Genomic DNA, 20,863 nt, shown 5'->3' on the forward strand with positions numbered 1-20,863 from the left:
GAAAAGGATGTATATTCACTAAAATAAGTGTATTCATAAAGATGAATGCACTGAGTAAATCGCTCTGGATTAGAGTGTCTGCTATGTGACTAAAATGTAAATGTAAAGGCAATACACACGAACACTGTAATTACGATAGTGTAACTGTACCATTGTAATTGCAAAGTAACAGAGTGAGTAGAGAGCCAATCGATTTTTCAAAATGTCAAAAGTATTTTTAAATGATATATTTAATTATAATATATATATATATATATATTCTGTCAGTGTACATGGCTATCATGGGTTTTGAAGAAGTAACTTGCTAACTGATCTAGGGTGTATGCACAGAACACAGTACAGTAGTAATGCCAAGTTGAGGCATACATAGGCTATCTACTTTGCATCATAATTTCATTAAATATATTGTATCAACAAGTAGACTAGGAGATCGACTGGATGTGCTCGATAGCCTAGTGCACAGCCAGAGCTTCCCAATAACCATGCTTAGCAACACTGACAATTTACAACAGCACAATTAATCATATCAATGATCTATTAGAAAGGATCATAGACTAGATCATCTGTCCAGTCATTTGCATATTAATCAAAGTTATTCGTCCAACTTTGATAGAGACTCTGTAGAATTGAAATAGACTGCATTTAACGTTACCAACCTTGCGTTGAGAGGGCGAACTCGAATGGCGACTTTCACGTTTGCCATAGTTCCTTACTTGGTAAAGGCAATTCGTCAAGATTTAAAACCTCCAAAGTTAAAACATTCACCCGATGAAACGGGAAAATGTGTCTTACTCGCCGGTCATTCAAGACATTTCTCCCAGTAAAGAGCCCGCTTCTTCCCGACGCTCAACGGACCGTTGAACAACACTGAACAAAACTGCCTGCTGGACAGGAGTCACTACAAATAGACCTGAGTGAGGCGGAGCACAGGATGCTTGCCTTGCCATTAGAATACATGTGGGGGCATCTGAAATTTCGGAACTGGTTGCAATCGCTCATGAAAATGTGTTCATGCCATAGTTCATGCAAATACAGTTGGCCTACAGAGACATACAGTATGACAAATATGACAATGAAAAATAGAGTCCCGTGCCCCCAAATAGTCCTAATTAAACGGCATAGGCCAACCCAGAACACGTTCTATGTTTTTGCTCTAAATAATATATATTTATTGTATTTCAATACGTGACATGCAGCATAAAACATGTACAGTATAAAAGCAGCAGACAATCATAATACTTGAAGTCCAACATGAACAAAACTTTTTATCACAAATGCACAGAAAGCATCCATGAACGCAATCACCAGTTAAGATCAAAGGCATTGTACTCTCTCTCACACAGTGAAACATGGACAGTATAGCAGGTCTAAGGCATTGTACTCTCACACAGTGAAACATGGACAGTATAGCAGGAGTGAAATAATTTGAGATATGACACTATTACCTGTTTGAGATTTGTGAACATAAATGGATTCCTCCACCCAATCCCAAATCAACAACTCCAAGAGGTAGGATTTGGTTTTTTTTGTTTTTTTTCTGTTTATTTTTTAAAAGTGCTGGTCCATCAAGTATGTCATTATCCCTTTATTGATAATGGACCCCTCACCTTCAATCAGAATGCAAAGTCGACCTCCATGATAAACCCTGGTTTGTGGCACCACCAGTCCTGATCAGTAGGACTTTCTGGTTCCCTATGCAACTCTAGACAGGACAATAAGGGCTGTGCCAGCCAACCACATTACAGGGAAATAATGTTTCTTGTCTCAGGAATCTGGAATCCCAACAGGGTCTGGTCAGAGTACATTAGTTCAGCTACACCTGTTACTGTCAGCCTTTCACTCAAAAGACTGGGCATTGTTGGCCAACAGAGATACTTTTTGTCCGTTGCCTGTCTGTGTGGTCAGTTGGCTCCCTCTACAGGTTGCAGTGAGCCCTGCAGGATGTCCATGTGGTTGTAGAACTCAGACATTGGTAGAGAATAGGAGGAGGAGGAGGTGTGGGCAGAAGAAGACTGTAACAGAGGCATAGAAGAGGAAGAGGAGAAAGTGGGGATAGACTCCTGCTGAATCTTCTCAATTAACTCTGTTAGCCAGGGTAACTGGGACCAATTCCAGCTGTCTGACAAGGAACAGGAAGTTGTTCCACTGCAAAGAAGCACTTGACACAGAACATGGATGGCTCTGATCTGGGGGAAACCACAGGTAATAGTTATATTGTTATGGTAATATACTGGTAATACCCTGGTAATGCTGTTATATTGTTATGGTAAAATACTGGTACTACTGTTATGGTAATACACTGTTATAGTGTTATGGTAATATACTGGTAATACTGTTATATTGTTATGGTAATACCCTGGTAATACCGTTATAGTGTTATGGTAATATACTGGCATATTGTTATGGTAATATACTGTTATATTGGCATGGTAATATACTGGTAGTATTGTTATGGTAATATACTGTTATATTGGCATGGTAATATACTGGTAGTATTGTTATGGTAATATACTGTTATATTGGCATGGTAATATACTGGTAATACTGTTATGTTGTTATGGTAATATACTGGTAATACTGTTATGTTGTTATGGTAATATACTGGTAATACTGTTATAGTGTTATGGTAATATACTGGTAATACTGTTATACTGTTATGGTAATATACTGGTAATACTGTTATATTGGCATGGTAATATACTGGTAATACTGTTATGTTGTTATGGTAATATACTGGTAATACTGTTATGTTGTTATGGTAATATACCAGTAATACTGTTATATTGTTATGGTAATATAATGGTAGTAGTGTTATGGTAATATACTGGTAATACTGTTATGGTGTTATGGTAATACTGGTAATATTGTTATAGTGTTATGGTAATATACTGGTTATATTGTTATGGCAATATACCAGTAATACTGTTATATTGTTATGGTAATATAATGGTAGTAGTGTTATGGTAATATCCTGGTTATACTGTTATAGTGTTATGGTAATATACTGGTAGTATTGTTATGGTAATATACTGTTATATTGTTATGGTAATATACTGGTAATACTGTTATGTTGTTATGGTAATATACTGGTAATACTGTTATGGTAATATACTTGTTATATTGTTATGGCAATATACCAGTAATACTGTTATATTGTTATGGTAATATAATGGTAGTAGTGTTATGTTAATATCCTGGTTATACTGTTATGGTAATATACTGGTAATACTGTTATGTTGTTATGGTAATATACTGGTAATACTGTTATGATGTTATGGTAATATACTGGTAATACTGTTATATTGGCATGGTAATATACTGGTAATACTGTTATGGTGTTATGGTAATATACTGGTTATATTGTTATGGCAATATACCAGTAATACTGTTATAGTGTTATGGTAATATCCCGGTTATACTGTTATGGTAATATCCCGGTAATATACTGGTAATATACTGGCACCACTGTTATATTGTTATTGTAATATACTGGTACTACTGTTATGGAAATACACTGTTATAATGTTATGGTAATATACTGGTAATACTGTTATATTGATATGTTAATACCCTGGTAATACTGTTATATTGTTATGGTAATACCTTGGTAATACTGTTATATTGTTATGGTAATTTACTGGTAACACCTTGGTAATACTGTAATATACTGGCACCACTGTTATATTGCTATGGTAATATCCTGGTAATACTGTTATATTGTTACGGTGATATACTGGTAATAATGTTATATTGGTATGGTAATATACAGGTAATAGTTGTATTGTTATGGTAATATACTGGTAATAGTTATACATTGTAATGGTAATACTGGTAACATACTGCTTGTATACTGGTAGAATATTAAGCCACAGACATGTTCAAAAGGTAAATGAGGCTTACTTCCGAGCCACTGGCCCCGAGGACAGTAGTGAGTGTGATCTCAATGAAGAACAAGGGGAGGGGCTCTGAGGAGCAACAGTCTCCTCCCCACAAGACCCCCAGCTGATCCAGCAGGGCTTGGATTGTCACTGGGGGCTGTACAGCACCCGAAACAGGAGGCTCTGGCCTACTGCACTCCTCCTGGGACCACACCACAGGTAGGTCCCCTGACACCACCCACCCACACCCACACCAAACCACCATAATAACCATCATCCCCATAATAACCATCATCACCATAATAACCACCATCATCATCATAACCATAATAACTATCAACACCTTAATAACCATCCCCACCACCATAATAACCATCAACACCATAACCATCACCACCATAATAACCATCAACACCATAACCATCATCACCATAACCATCATCCCCATAATAACCATCACCACCATAATAACCATCATCCCCATAATAACGATCATCCCCATAATAACCATCACCACCATAATAACCATCATCCCCATAATAACGATCATCACCATAATAACCATCATCCCCATAATAACCATCATCCCCATAATAACCATCATCCCCATAATAACCATCATCACCATAATAACCATCATCCCCATAATAACCATCATCCCCATAATAACCATCATCCCCATAATAACCATCATCCCCATAAACCATCATCCCCATAATAACCATCATCCCCATAATAATGATCATCCCCATAATAACCATCACCACCATAATAACCATCATCCCCATAATAACGGTCATCACCATAATAACCATCATCACCATAATAATGTCAAAGCCTCCTTGCCTTTTCCTGTCTTGGTGTCCGTGGCTGCTCCTGGGTGCCGTCGCAGCACCGGCCCCACTTCCAGTCTTAGCCTCGGCCCCACCCACACCACCAGTCTCTGAGGGCACTGAGCTGCGACGAGACTGGATGTTCTCAGACGTGGTGAGAATCTGGAAGGAGCGACAACGCATGTTAGCAACGTCACGTCAGCAACGACTGATTTAGACAGAAAGAGTTGAAAGAGCACCTCTGAATCGACTTACAGCAGGAGAAGTTTCATCAGGAAGGAACACCCTGAAGTCTTCCAGACCTTTCACACTGCAGAACCTGAAGATACATAAGAGGCTATAGTCAAACACACACACAAATAATAGACTATTGTTAGATTCTGGGTAAAACGTGGAACATTGTGATAGAGACTGTTTTTTTTCATCATTTTTTTACTCTGAGAATTCGAATCTAACACTATAAACCCACTCAATGCGTATTAATGGCAGCATCTTGCCGTCTTTGGTTATTTCATGCAGGTTCTTCTGGATGCCATTACAACAAATAGAGTATGTGTACCTGGTATCTCTCGACAGAGCCTGCTGGCTCCACGTCACAGAGCTGAGCACAGATGGAGTCCTTGGGTTTCAGAGGGTTGGCCACTGGTGAGATCAGCCCCTCCCTCAGCAACCTCTTTCCACCGTGGACCAGCTCCCACACCTGGGTGGCACACAGACACCCAGGTGTGACACACACACACAGACACACACACAGTCAATGTAGATGTATACTACAGTATACTACCATGATACCATCTCACTTGTGTACACACATACACATGCAAACAACAGTGGATACATAATAACACATTTGTATACAACATAAACACAGATAGAGAAATGGAACATACTTCATGTGCTTGACACAGTTAGAACCACACACTGTTTTATAGGCCACTCCGAAATGTGCAGTTTTGTCACACAACACAATGCCACAGTTGTCTCAAGTTTTGAGGGAGTGTGCAATTGGCATGCTGACTGCAGGAATGTCTACCAGAGCTGTTGCCAGAGAATTTTATGTTAATTTCTCTACCATAAGCAGCCTCCAAAGTCATTTTTAGATCATTTGGCAGTATGTCCAACCGGCTTCAAAACCTCAGACCATGTGTAACCACACCAGCCCAGGACCTCCACATCCTGCTTCTTCACCTGCGGGATTGTCTGAGACCAGCCACCCAGACAGCTGATGAAACTGAGGAGTATTTCAGTCTGTAATAAAGCCCTTTTATGGGGAAAAACTCATTCTGATTGGCGGGACCTGGCTCCCCAGTGGATGGGCTTGGCTCCCAGGTGGGTGGATCTATGTCCACCCAGGACCACCTAGGCTGCGCCTAGGGCATCATTTATTTATTTAAATTGACCAATTTCCTTATATGAAATGTAATTCGTTGAAATTGTTGCATTTTTGTTGAATATATATCTTGATTTCTTTGTATTATTTTTCTAATTACGCATTGTTGCACAATTAAAAGGTCAATACACTACGTTTCAAACAGGTAAAATTATACCCAGGTTAAATATAAGCCTTCCACAACCATAAGACCCACTAACACTTTGATCAAAATAGTTAAATGTGCTTTTTCTGGGGCAATAATCACTGATATGGCTTTCATGTCTGTTGATGAAAATGCCTTTTTTTTGTTACAAATGTAACCAGGACCATTAACAATGCACATCCAATGATAATGACCAACTTGTTGAGGCAGTCATTCCAGAACATTAACACAGATCTCATCAACAATCTCTGAAGCGCAAGACCACGTGCTAGTGAGTAGCCAGCTAAATTTGATCTATTTGCTTGCTAACAAGGTAGGACAGTTTAACTGTTCTGAACACACCCTCCTGTCTGTCTCCAACTGTTTGAACAACAGCCTGTTCACAATGAAAGGAATTCGATATATCGCCCAGCCCTAATAGAAACAATTAAAAAGCCATCTATAAAAAGTTGACTCACGTTTTTCCCTATAACGCTCACAAGCTACACAATAGTAATTAGAAGGTAAGGGGTTATTCTACATAGATGATAGGAAATCCCAGGACATAGTGTCTATAATACTGTAAGGGGTTATTCTACATAGATCATAGGAAATCCCAGGACATAGTGTCTATAATACTGTAAGGGGTTATTCTACATAGATGATAGGAAATCCCAGGACATAGTGTCTATAATACTGTAAGGGGTTATTCTACATAGATGATAGGAAATCCCAGGACATAGTGTCTATAATACTGTAAGGGGTAATTCTACATAGATGATAGGAAATCCCAGGACATAGTGTCTATAATACTGTAAGGGGTTATTCTACATAGATGATAGGAAATCCCAGGACATAGTGTCTATAATACTGTAAGGGGTTATTCTACATAGATGATAGGACATCCCAGGACATAGTGTCTATAAAACTGTAAGGGGTTATTCTACATAGATGATAGGAAATCCCAGGACATAGTGTCTATAATACTGTAAGGGGTTATTCTACATAGATCATAGGAAATCCCAGGACATAGTGTCTATAATACTGTAAGGGGTTATTCTACATAGATCATAGGAAATCCCAGGACATAGTGTCTATAATACTGTAAGGGGTTATTCTACAAAGATGATAGGAAATCCCAGGACATAGTGTCTATAATACTGTAAGGGGTTATTCTACATAGATCATAGGAAATCCCAGGACATAGTGTCTATAATACTGTAAGGGGTTATTCTACATAGATGATAGGAAATCCCAGGACATAGTGTCTATAATACTGTAAGGGGTTCTTCTACATAGATCATAGGAAATCCCAGGACATAGTGTCTATAATACTGTAAGGGGTTATTCTACATAGATGATAGGAAATCCCAGGACATAGTGTCTATAATACTGTAAGGGGTTATTCTACATAGATCATAGGAAATCCCAGGACATAGTGTCTATAATACTGTAAGGGGTTATTCTACATAGATGATAGGAAATCCCAGGACATAGTGTCTATAATACTGTAAGGGGTTATTCTACATAGATGATAGGAAATCCCAGGACATAGTGTCTATAATACTGTAAGGGGTTATTCTACATAGATGATAGGAAATCCCAGGACATAGTGTCTATAATTCTGTAAGGGGTTTTTCTACATAGATGATAGGAAATCCCAGGACATAGTGTCTATAATACTGTAAGGGGTTATTCTACATAGATGATAGGAAATCCCAGGACATAGTGTCATAGATGATAGGAAATCCCAGGACATAGTGTCTATAACTCTGTAAGGGGTTATTCTACATAGATGATAGGAAATCCCAGGACATAGTGTCTATAATTCTGTAAGGGGTTCTTCTACATAGATGATAGGAAATCCCAGGACATAGTGTCTATAATACTGTAAGAGGTTAATCTACATAGATCATAGGAAATCCCAGGACATAGTGTCTATAATACTGTAAGGGGTTAATCTAGAAGACCATAGTAAATCCCAGGTCATAGTGTCTATAATACTGTAAGGGGTTAATCTAGAAGACCATAGTAAATCCCAGGTCATAGTGTCTATAATACTGTAAGGGGTTATTCTACATAGATAATAGGAAATCCCAGGACATAGTGTCTATAATACTGTAAGGTGTTCTTCTACATAGATAATAGGAAATCCCAGGACATAGTGTCTATAATTCTGTAAGGGGTTCTTCTACATAGATAATAGGAAATCCCAGGACATAGTGTCTATAATACTGTAAGGGGTTATTCTACATAGATCAAAGGAAATCCCAGGACATAGTGTCTATAATACTGTAAGGGGTTAATCTAGAAGATCAAAGGAAATCCCAGGACATAGTGTCTATAATACTGTAAGGGGTTATTCTACATAGATCAAAGGAAATCCCAGGACATAGTGTCTATAATTCTGTAAGGGGTTCTTCTACATAGATAATAGGAAATCCCAGGACATAGTGTCTATAATACTGTAAGGGGTTCTTCTACATAGATAATAGGAAATCCCAGGACATAGTGTCTATAATACTGTAAGGGGTTATTCTACATAGATCAAAGGAAATCCCAGGACATAGTGTCTATAATTCTGTAAGGGGTTCTTCTACATAGATAATAGGAAATCCCAGGACATAGTGTCTATAATACTGTAAGGGGTTCTTCTACATAGATAATAGGAAATACCAGGACATAGTGTCTATAATTCTATAAGGGGTTCTTCTACATAGATAATAGGAAATACCAGAACATAGTGTCTATAATACTGTAAGGGGTTATTCTACATAGATGATAGGAAATCCCAGCACATAGTGTCTATTATTCTGTAAGGGGTTCTTCTACATAGATAATAGGAAATACCAGGACATAGTGTCTATAATACGGTAAGTAATAAGCTCACATAGTTGCTGTCACAACCTCCAAACTCCACACAGTTGTCCCTAACAAGTTGGATATTCATTTCCCAGTGAGCAAACAATTTCTTTATTTCTAGCATTCATATAAATTTATTATCAGGTTTTTGCTTTGGCTGACATTTTTTTATTTACAATTTTCAATAGAACTCATCATTGCAATTGTTTATGTCAAATAGTTTTGTGTTCTACTTGTAGCCCTGGTTGTCCTGAAAAGAACACGGTAAAACACTTCAATGTGAGGCTAAATATAAGAGCTGGACATGCAGATCAATGAACGTCAGAGAAATAAAAAGATGATTTTTGCTGGGGTCTCAGGACTGATGGGGTTTCTTTTAGCAGGTTCTCACATTGATGTCAAACTACCTCTTTTTCAAGGGAGAACTAGCCAAGAGTGCAGCTGCAGTAAAACATATACAAACACATTATACAGAGCAGCATTATCATAGGATTCAAGTCTTAAACATTCAGTATCATTTGACAATAAAGAAGTAAGGGGGAACTCACTCAAACTGATTCTCCAGCACCCTGACAGAGAAGTAGACACAGTTGTGCATATTTCTGTAGTAACCTCTTTCCAGGACATCTGCATAGATCAAATATAACTCAAGGGTCAGCAAAGTCCTATTTCCACCAATAAAACATTATATAAACTGACCTAAAAGAGAAAGAATATTACACAATACCTACACAAAATAAAATGTGAATTACACAAAACATACTAATTATCTTACTTTTATCAGATCAACCACAATGTTATTTTTTTATCATGCTATTCCCTCTCCATCCACTTCCCACCTCTATACTGATTAGTAGGCCTGTGAAGGAATCTCCACCGCTCACCTGACTTCTCTAGACTTAGATGTTCCTCCTCTTCCTCTGTGACGGATGGTGTTCTGGACGTCAGCAGCTGTAGCTCAAAGAAAAGCTCCAGGAACACATTGGGAAACAGAAGTAAAACCTATAGTCTGGATAAAAGACAAGGGCAGCGAGTGTTATAATGGTGACTGGACCTCCTTGAAACCTTTGACTGCAGTGGCCTAAATGAGGATCACACAGGGTGTTTCTTGGTAGTCTTAAACACATCTACTTTGAAACAAAAGTACCCACCTCACACACATGGCTACGGCTTAAAAAAAAGAAGACACCTGTACCATGTCAGATTTAGCATTGAAATGTATTACATTTTGAGTTTCCATCCCAATATTACATTTCATATACATCACAGAAGACTGAAATTTAACAAAGGTGTTTTTACATAGAAACACCGGATTTTTTGTTTACATTTTTTTTTTAAAAGAATGAAGTGTATTGATAACATTCCAGTCGTGAGGTCAAAGTGGGCACTTTCGGATTATTGACTGCAGGAAAGGGCCACCACACGTACTTCTCTCTCTTTAGCAGTTCTCACTCCTCCTGCAGACAGAGGGGGGCTGCCCACATTGACGTTTAGGGCCCCAGTGACTGCCTCTGGGACTGGGAAGGGCTGGAGGGCCTGGTGCTGAACGGGGTGGAAGTGAAAGTCTTAGGTCTGGAGTGAGGCCGCTCTGCACTGACTGGGGTTGGGTTGATCCTCCGTGATGGTTCTGTCTGCAGTCTACTAGAGAGAGAACAGTATGTTATGTACATTGTTTTGATTGATCTGATACAAGTAAGATTTTATCAGCAATTCACAGGTGAGACAAAAATGAGTCTCAGCATCACTCCGTTACTGTAGAATTGCCCGATAGTATAAAACTCACGGTGGTGAGGCGTGCAACGTTCCCATAGGTGGGAAGTCTTCCAGGTTGTTGTAGTTGAGCTGGAACAGCGTTGGGTCCCCCATCTTATTACCTCCTCCTTCCCCACCATCGGATCTCCCTGGACCTCCTTCTCAGTCTGGAACCCACCACCCTGCCTCCCCTGCCCTCCCATCCCCATCTTGGCGCTCCTCCTGCGGCTACTGATGGACCCCCGGTCTGGGACTGTGTTGGTGCTGAAGTTCTGGAGGGGACAGCATGAAATTCCCCAGACTTGCTCTCTGAGCAGAGTGATGCTCTGAGGGAGTGGCCCTGGAGGTGGAGGCTGGAGCTTGTCTCCAGGCTGAACTGAAGGAGGGACTACTGAGAGCACTGACCCCACTTAGGGTGACACCACTCAGGTAGTGTGACCAAGAAGGTGGGTGGGTAGTATCCCACTCAGCCCCAGAGGACAGGGAGTGAGCGGGGAAGAACAGCTGGACACGGCTTGCCCTACGAGGACCGGTCCCAGGCCTGGTCAATCTGCAGCCCCTCCTGTGCTCATTGGAGAAGCCTGGCCCCTGCTGAGAGGGCTGGGATACCGTGGGGCGGCTGGGGGTCTTTGCGGATGTGGCAGGGCCATGGGTGAGGGCAGAGCTGCTCTGCTCACGCAGGAACAAACTCCTGTCTTTCAATCTTCAGTAACTTAGGCCATGCCAAAGTGTCACTGCCCTGTTGTGCCAGATAACAGTATGATAAATGTATGAGAACATGCATGCACACAACAAGCAAGTATTCAAGTGATTCAAGTTATAAACATGTCAAGACTATCTAGCTACATGATGTTAGCTAATAACTAGCTAGCTATGTCTTGAAGTGGACACCGTTAGCTAGCAAGCAGCAAACGTTGACAGCTGTCTAGCTGCGCTTGACAATGTCGAGGCAATAATTTCCTTTCCTTAAAGAAATAGCTATGATGCTGACCTGATTTGCAGCATTCTGAAGTTGATAAGACAACTAGCGAGTTGTCAGCTGACTGACTAGCAAGCTGCCTGCTTGGACTTGGGGCAGGCAGGTGTTGTGCCGAAAATCTCCCCTCTGCCAGAATGATCCCCTTCTTCGCGTTCTTCATTGCTGCGACTTGCTTGCTAGTTGAGATTTCTGCTCTTCACTCCGTTGTCAGTTTAGCCTACATTTCACTGATCTTAGTAGCAGAAAACATTTTTGCCTGCAGTTTTCGGTTTGGCTATTTGTCTCCCCCCTATCATTGTTTTAAATGATTCATAATACAAAAATCAACTTACATTGCTACATCAAACATGTCTAACAAAACAAAACAGGTATAAACAAGAAAATACTCAAACACACAAAAAATATAATTTTAAAATGTTTGTTTGTGTATAAAGTATTTGGCAACAAGAATTTTTAAAAATCACAATAATTTCAATGGACTTGTTATCATTGCAATAGTAACATATATCTTTCATGTCAAAAACATGAGTATTGTTCATAATGGTAAATAAATATTTTGCAAGATTTTCCCAAAATTCTGACACAAATTTACATTCAAAGAACAAGTGAGACAGATTCTCACCTTTTTCACAGAAAACACAGATATCATCAATATCCACAAATGTGGATATCATAGAATTACATCTTATGTAAAGTTTTAACGTGCACTTCCTTAACTTTGTTTGGTGTACAATTTTTGAAAGGCCTTAACCATGCATTTTTCCAATTGGTTTTGTGAATGAAGAATTTGTCTTATATATTTATTACAACAAGATTTCTCAAGTAAGCCCACGCCTTCCAATCTGAGTTCTGGATACATTTTGTAATCATTACCAATGCTAAGATGAGTTTTCATTAGTGTAGTTAGACCACTGGGAACGGCTTTGATCACAGAAATAAACTCTCTGAAAGGTATTGGAAACTCTTTCAATGTTATAAATTGTTCATATGTGAGAATATTACCCTTGTTGTCGAAAACATCAAGAACAAAGTCAATATTCCTCTCATGCCAGCTGGGGTAGAACAATGACTTATTCCTTACAGTTATGTCTGAATTATTCCACAAAAGAGCTTTATGAGGAGAAAAATTGTGTAGGCCATTAAAGCCTGTTGGTGAAACCTAGCCAATTTAGCAGGTCATCTTTCAGGAATATAACTACATTTCAGTAAAAATTGAAGACCAATTATTAAATAAATTATTTGGAATTAAATACCATATTGAATCAGTATTGATCAAACATCTTTTCAACCAGTTGATCTTGAAAGTGTTATTTATGTCAACAAAATCCAACACTTCCAGACCGCCTTCAGCTCTTTTATTAGAAAGGACCGGCTTTTTAATGTTTGTGAGACTTATTTTTCCAGATGAAAGGTCTTATTGATCTCTTTACCATTAGAAGGATTTACACAAAGTTAATGAGGGGTACACAAAACGAGACAGTCCCTCTGCCTTGGACAGAAGTACTCTCCCAAGTATAGAAAGATCTCTTTGTAGCCAATTATTAAATATATTTTTGGTTTCTTAAGAGAAATTCAGATGTCTGATTGAGTGTTTTTTTTGTTGTTGAATTTTACCCCTCTTTCTCCCCAATTCCGTGGTATGCAATTGTTAGTAGCTACTATCTTGTCTCATCGCTACAACTCCCGTACGGGCTCGGGAGAGACGAAGGTTGAAAGTCATGCGTCCTCCGATACACAATCTTAACACAGCGCGTATCAAACCCGGAACCAGCCGCACCAATGTGTGGGAGGAAACACCATGTACCTGGCAACCTTGGTTAGCGTGCACTGCGCAAACCTAGGGTCTCTGGTGGCACAGCTGGCGCTGCCCTTAACCACTGCGCCACCCGGGAGGCCCTTGATGAAGGCCATGAAGGATATATGTAAAGCTCTGACGAAGGCCGTGAGGTCGATATGTAAAGCTCTGATGAAGGCCGTGAGGTCGATATGTAAAGCTCTGACGAAGGCCGTGAGGTCGATACATAAAGCTCTGACGAAGGAGGTGAGGTCCATACGTAAAGCTCTGATGAAGGCCATGAAGGATATATGTAAAACTCTGACGAAAGCTGTGAGGTCGATACGTAAAGCTCTGACGAAGGCCGTGAGGTGACGAAGGCCGTGAGGTATGTAAAACTCTGACGAAGGCCGTGAGGTCGATAGGTCGAAGGCCGTGAGGTCGATATGTAAAACTCTGACGAAGGCTGTGAGGTCGATACGTAAAGCTCTGACGAAGGCCGTAAGGTCGATATGTAAAGCTCTGATGAAGGCCGTGAGGTCGATACGTAAAGCTCTGACGAAGGCCGTGAGGTCGATATGTAAAACTCTGAATGAAGGCCGTGAGGCCGATACATAAAGCTCTGACGAAGGCCGTGAGGTCGATACGTAAAGCTCTGACGAAGGCCGTGAGGTCGATACGTAAAGCTCTGACGAAGGCCGTGAGGTCGATACGTAAAGCTCTGACGAAGGCCGTGAGGTCGATATGTAAAGCTCTGATGAAGGCCGTGAGGTCGATATGTAAAGCTCTGATGAAGGCCGTGAGGTCGATACGTAAAACTCTGACGAAGGCTGTGAGGTCGATACGTAAAGCTCTGACGAAGGCCGTGAGGTCGATATGTAAAACTCTGACGAAGGCCGTGAGGTCGATATGTAAAACTCTGACGAAGGCCGTGAGGTCGATATGTAAAGCTCTGACGAAGGCCGTGAGGTCGATATGTAAAACTCTGACGAAGGAGGTGAGGTCGATATGTAAAACTCTGACGAAGGAGGTTAGGTCGATATGTAAAGCTCTGACGAAGGCTGTGAGGTCGATATGTAAAACTCTGACGAAGGCTGTGAGGTCGATACATAAAACTCTGACGAAGGCTGTGAGGTCGATACATAAAACTCTGACGAAGGCTGTGAGGTCGATATGTAAAACTCTGACGAAGGCTGTGAGGTCGATACATAAAACTCTGACGAAGGCCGTGAGGTCGATATGTAAAACTCTGACGAAGGAGGTTAGGTCGATATGTAAAACTCTGACGAAGGCCGTGAGGTCGATATGTAAAACTCTGACGAAGGCTGTGAGGTCGATACATAAAACTCTGACGAAGGCCGTGAGGTCGATATGTATAGCTTATGAAAGAGCAGTGATACTATCAAGAGAAGTGTGCGGGTTCCTTATTTTTTCTAATTTTATTCAACTGTTACCATGACACTGCAAAAAAGATAGCTCAGATGTGCGAGTGCCTTTCGAATTGAGTGTAAACAGAACTCAAATCGAACCTGTTCAAATATCATCTACTTGTCACTAGACCACTTCTCAAATAAAATAAATAAGTCAAGTGTATTATTTTCTGCATGCTGAATGAGTATTTTATTTATAACCAGTTTATAAAAATAAAATACAAAATCATTTTAAATTAACTGGAAAAAAACACACTGTACAAGGCATTGATATGGTATGAACGATAAAACAAACATAAATAATTACAGTTATGTACAATGTAGATCTTCCCCTTGTTACAGTCTTTCCTTCTGACTGTACACATATTTCTAAACCGTTGCACCACAGGACTAAAACGTGAACCATTTCAAGAAATATCTAACACTGAAGTCACACAGGCAACAATGAGCATCCATACACCCAATATATCAATTTGTTGTTGTTTGTTGATGTTGTTTTTAGCTGTTTAGCCTATTGTCCCAAAACCTCCAACAACACAGTATCTGTGGCCTGGCCATGAATGACTACAATCATTGGAGCACAGATACAGGCATGCTATGACAGCTTCGTGACACCTGTACAATCCCACCACCATGTCACCAGTGACAAATGAAAATCTCAGTGAGGAAAGTAACAATATACCACTTTGTTTGTGCAATAATAACAATAAAATACAAATATAATTAATGGATTGATTATTGGCATCACTGTTTATTCCTTTAGCTCTTTACTGAAGCCATTACTGAAGCAATATGTGATGGTTCATCAAGATGATCTTTGAAATGAATACTTTTCACTTTTTACAGTTATATATTAAAAAGTTGCAGTTAGTTAGCTTATGGAAGTACCGAATATAGCCTAGAATTGAAAAGATATCGCAATACTGCCTGGTACGGTACTATATGGGTGTTTACATCACAATCTCTGGATGTAAAAACAGACCTTTATCATACAACCAAGAGGAATTTAAAACCCTTACAACACTCAACCTCGGTTCTGATTCCAGAATCCAGACACAGCTCACTGGTCAAATTGTTACTGACGTTGAAGTCACGCATTCTGTCCAGTTAATGGACAACTTGATTGGGCCAAACAAGCCAATAAGAACATAGCTGCCAACAGAAAGCAAAGCAATCTATCTGATGCTAATTTGCTGGAGAAATAGTTCCCACAGATCTATAAAGGCAGAACACACACACACACACACACACTCACACATGCATAATGACGACAGACACACACACACACAGCTGCTAATCTGTTTATTATCTTATCCTGATTGCCTCGTCACTTTTACCCCTACCTACATGTACATATTACCTCAGTTACCTCGTACCCCTGCACACTGACTCTGTACTGGTACTCCTTGTATATAGTCTCGTTACTGTTATTTTATTGTGTCATTATTCCCTTTTTATTTTGCTAATTATTCGTACTTTTTGACTGCATTGTTGGGAAAGGGATCGTAAATAAGCATTTCACAGTAAAGTCTACACCTGTTGTATTCGGCGCATGTGACAAATAACATTTGATTTGAACACACCTGTCAAAGAGGGAAAGAGAGAACCCTATACAGCCTATGGGAGGTACCTGACGGTAGGTTGGGGCTAAGCAGTGGAGACTCCTCAGCACAGAGTAGACAGACAGACACAGTTCAGTTATCCCTTGCTTTACACACAGCCAGGGGAAGACAAGAGAAAACACAAGATTAAGGCGACTGACTGACTGAACACCGTCTGTGTCTGCCTTGGGATGAGTCCCATCATTGCTGCTCTGTGAGACAGAGAGGGAGTTCCAGGCTGCCTACATGTTGCTCTGTGAGACAGAGGGGGTGTTCCAGGCTGCCTACATGTTGCTCTGTGAGACAGAGAGGGCGTTCCACGCTGCCTACATGTTGCTCTGTGAGACAGAGAGGGCGTTCCACGCTGCCTACATGTTGCTCTGTGAGACAGAGAGGGAGTTCCACGCTGCCTACATGTTGCTCTGTGAGACAGAGAGGGAGTTCCACGCTGCCTACATGTTGCTCTGTGAGACAGAGAGGGAGAACCACGCTGCCTACATGCTGCTCTGTGAGACAGAGAGGGAGTTCCACGCTGCCTACATGTTGCTCTGTGAGACAGAGAGGGAGTTCCACGCTGCCTACATGTTGCTCTGTGAGACAGAGAGGGAGAACCACGCTGCCTACATGTTGCTCTGTGAGACAGAGAGGGAGTTCCACGCTGCCTACATGTTGCTCTGTGAGACAGAGAGGGAGAACCACGCTGCCTACATGTTGCTCTGTGAGACAGAGAGGGAGAACCACGCTGCCTACATGTTGCTCCGTAAGACAGAGAGGGAGTTCCACGCTGCCTACATGTTGCTCTGTGAGACAGAGAGGGAGTTCCACGCTGCCTACATGTTGCTCTGTGAGACAGAGAGGGAGTTCCACGCTGCCTACATGTTGCTCTGTGAGACAGAGAGGGAGAACCACGCTGCCTACATGTTGCTCTGTGAGACAGAGAGGGAGAACCACGCTGCCTACATGCTGCTCTGTGAGACAGAGAGGGAGTTCCACGCTGCCTACATGTTGCTCTGTGAGACAGAGAGGGAGTTCCACGCTGCCTACATGTTGCTCTGTGAGACAGAGAGGGAGAACCACGCTGCCTACATGTTGCTCTGTGAGACAGAGAGGGAGAACCACGCTGCCTACATGTTGCTCTGTGAGACAGAGAGGGAGAACCACGCTGCCTACATGTTGCTCCGTAAGACAGAGAGGGAGTTCCACGCTGCCTACATGTTGCTCTGTGAGACAGAGAGGGAGTTCCACGCTGCCTACATGTTGCTCTGTGAGACAGAGAGGGAGAACCACGCTGCCTACATGTTGCTCTGTGAGACAGAGAGGGAGAACCACGCTGCCTACATGTTGCTCCGTGAGACAGAGAGGGAGTTCCACGCTGCCTACATGTTGCTCTGTGAGACAGAGAGGGAGAACCACGCTGCCTACATGTTGCTCTGTGAGACAGAGAGGGAGTTCCACGCTGCCTACATGTTGCTCTGTGAGACAGAGAGGGAGTTCCACGCTGCCTACATGTTGCTCTGTGAGACAGAGGGGGTGTTCCAGGCTGCCTACATGTTGCTCTGTGAGACAGAGAGGGAGTTCCAGGCTGCCTACATGTTGCTCTGTGAGACAGAGAGGGAGTTCCACGCTGCCTACATGTTGCTCTGTGAGACAGAGGGGGTGTTCCAGGCTGCCTACATGTTGCTCCGTGAGACAGAGAGGGAGTTCCACGCTGCCTACATGTTGCTCTGTGAGACAGAGAGGGAGAACCACGCTGCCTACATGTTGCTCTGTGAGACAGAGAGGGCGTTCCACGCTGCCTACATGTTGCTCTGTGAGACAGAGAGGGAGTTCCACGCTGCCTACATGTTGCTCTGTGAGACAGAGGGGGTGTTCCAGGCTGCTGCCTACATGTTGCTCTGTGAGAGGTTGCCTACACTTTGCACAGATCATTAAGTAATTGATGGGGTTCCTGCAATGTTAAACACTACTCTCTTTCACATTTGTAGCTATCTTAGTTCAATCAGATCTATATCAACATGTCTGTAATGTAAACAACCTGGAATGCCACTAGACTGTAGGCAGGTACCAATACCATCTACCACAATGGACCAAGTAAAACAATTAACTTGACATACAGTAGATCATTATAGTTCATCTCATACTGCAGAATTACAGTAGATTATGATTGTATGATAAAAGTACTTTAGATTAAGGCAATTATTTTCCTCTACACGTTATTCATACTATGCATGTGTCACATCATGATAAGCCAATCAAACCATACTATGCATGTGTCACATCATGATAAGCCAATGAAACCATACTATGCATGTGTCACATCATGATAATAAGCCAATCAGACCATACTATGCATGTGTCACATCATGATAATAAGCCAATCAGACTCTACGATGCATGTGCCACATCATAATAAGCCAATCAGACCATACTATGCATGTGTCACATCATAATAATAAGCCAATCAGACAGATGTAAAATAAATACAGAAGTTTTTTTTATCAGTAATGAGTCAGTACAGTAGTCCTAAGATGTGAGCATTGGAGAGCTTGGAAACCAGACCAATGCTGTGGGTCAAGTGGGACGATAAGAGTGAACGAGATCATGAGACGAAAGGGAAAACTAAGCAAATTAAATATTCCAACCAAAATACATGTGGTACTACCCAACAAACATAAGTCCCTTTCAGACAATCATAGTGCATTATGGGAACTGGTATGCTGCTTACTTCACTGATTGGTTGATTGTTTTTCTCGGTAGGCAGCGCATGCAAGGCGTAGTAGTGCTGGAAGCATGAGTTAGTTATATCACAGTGTATTACAAGCAGAGGGGTGGGGAGAGGTAGCCTGCGTATCACTGTTTCTGCTATCATACCACTCCTTGTCATGCCAATGCTTGACAATGACACAGAGTACAACGAGTGGAATGTCAGCACAAAACTGGTTCTGGATTTCAGGCTAAGGGAGAGGGTGTAGTAGGTAGAACCAATGTTAGGTGAGGGAGGTTTTAAATGAGTGTTCATTGAATCTTTATGAAGTAAAGAAAATGGGGTCGGTTCTCGAAACAATACATTAACTGTTTGAAATAATAGTGCACAAAACATGTCATTACAAAGCAAAGACAACATTCTTCTTCGCATGTTTTTTATCCTTTGGAAGTTTGAAACATTGATTTGGTATAGGATATTTATATGACATAAATCAGTGTTTCCCTCCTCCAGTCCTCCAGTACCCACAACAGTACGCATTTCTATTGTAGCCCTGGACAAGCACACCTGATTCAACTTGTCAACTAATCATCAAGCCCTCGATTAACTAAATCAGGTGTGTTTGTCTGGGGCTACAACAATGTGTGCTGTTGGGGGTACTGGAGGACCGGAGGAAGGAAACTGACATAAATAGTATGACATTATTTGACATAAATGTTGGACCTGTCCTAAACTTTATACAACACAGGATATCTACGTTTTAGTTTAAAACATTTCCTTTTTTTAATATCATAAATAACAATGATCGTTCTTCAAATATTGTCTGAATAAATCAAATAAAAACATTAACTTGGCTTCCTTTTCCTTGTAGTGAATAAGACTGCTACAATCACATGATGAGGACTGTCTGTCTGTAGTGAATAAGACTGCTACAATCACATGATGAGGACTGTCTGTCTGTAGTGAATAAGACTGCTACAATCACATGATGAGGACTGTCTGTCTGTAGTGAATAAGACTGCTACAATCACATGATGAGGACTGTCTGTCTGCAGCTGGCACAAATTAGTCTTATTAGACTCCTTGAATAAAAATGAGAAACATACTTTGCAGTGAAACCAGAAGCTGCTCAAAGTGCCAAGGCAAGGCACACATTATACATGAATGATAATAATAACTTAGTATTCACCACTAGTGTAGTAATGAGTACCATAAGTGTTATCAGCAGGCATCCTAATTCTCCTCAGCAGGCATCCTAATTCTCCTCAGCAGGCATCCCAATTCTCCTCAGTAGGCATCCCAATCCTCCTCAGCAGGCATCCCAATCCACCCCCCCCCCCTCCATCCATATATTTAAATGAATTGGATGGTTGTAAGCATGGGCAAGGTTAGGGAGGGTTGCCATCATATCTCTTACACCATTACTTTCCTATTAAGTCCAGGGAGGAAGGGTAGAGAATTGGGACACAAAGTCAGACTCCATTCTGAAGAGGAGCAAACAAAGGGAATCATGGTCCAGTAACTAGTGTTTAATCA

The 20,863-nt window shown here is 41.1% G+C and overlaps 1 pseudogene; it reads right to left on the bottom strand.

Annotated features, from left to right (window-relative positions):
* Positions 1 to 1,901: 1,901 nt before the first annotated feature.
* Positions 1,902 to 16,120, bottom strand: LOC139399016 (uncharacterized; annotated as a pseudogene).
* Positions 16,121 to 20,863: the final 4,743 nt, after the last annotated feature.

The sequence above is a fragment of the Oncorhynchus clarkii genome, unplaced genomic scaffold (assembly GCF_045791955.1).
Source record: "Oncorhynchus clarkii lewisi isolate Uvic-CL-2024 unplaced genomic scaffold, UVic_Ocla_1.0 unplaced_contig_3285_pilon_pilon, whole genome shotgun sequence".
Lineage (NCBI taxonomy): Eukaryota > Metazoa > Chordata > Actinopteri > Salmoniformes > Salmonidae > Oncorhynchus > Oncorhynchus clarkii.